Raw genomic sequence first — 668 nt, 5'->3', positions numbered from 1 at the left:
CTAATTCTAATGCATCCAGATCGGACTCGTTCTCTGAGAGCCAGGAGCTCTTTGCATCGCATGCACATGTACAACTCTCACCGGTGGGTAAAAAATCATACATGTGACACTCGATGCAAAAGACTGGGAAGCCCCCCTCTTGTGCTGGACTGCTGTCTTCATCTCAATTTTGATCAGTTCCTAGTTACATTTTAGGTTGCTATGGGAGAAGGAATGTGTCTAACGTCCTTTAAATGTATTAGTGAATTCACTATGTGTCTGGTAGTGGGTCTGATCGAATTCTCAATAAAGGTTTTGTTGGGTTTTTTGTTTTTTTTTGTGAAAGTGGCACTTGCCTATAAATTAAGGGATGACCTGGGGGGGGGGGGGTGGGAGGGTTGGGAAATACAAACAGTCTTAACTTCAGTTAGTCAGCCTGAGTGACTCACTGCTCTCTTGATTAACAAATGTTGGTGCCTATTCAAACCCAATCACACTACCTCAACACCTTTCCAAGGTGAGTAACTGAGCTGAACTATTCAACTTTTCTACTTAGGTATATACTGCTCCTAGCTTATTTCTAGCTTCTGGATACTTTTTGGGTTGGTTGTTTTTTTTTGTGGGGGTTTTTTTTTCAATACAAACACTCAGTTTGTATTGCAGACTTTTAAAAATAAACACACTACCTA

This window comes from Rhinatrema bivittatum, unplaced genomic scaffold, assembly GCF_901001135.1.
Source record: "Rhinatrema bivittatum unplaced genomic scaffold, aRhiBiv1.1, whole genome shotgun sequence".
NCBI classification, from domain to species: Eukaryota; Metazoa; Chordata; class Amphibia; order Gymnophiona; family Rhinatrematidae; genus Rhinatrema; species Rhinatrema bivittatum.
Note: the sequence above shows the minus strand (reverse complement) of the source record.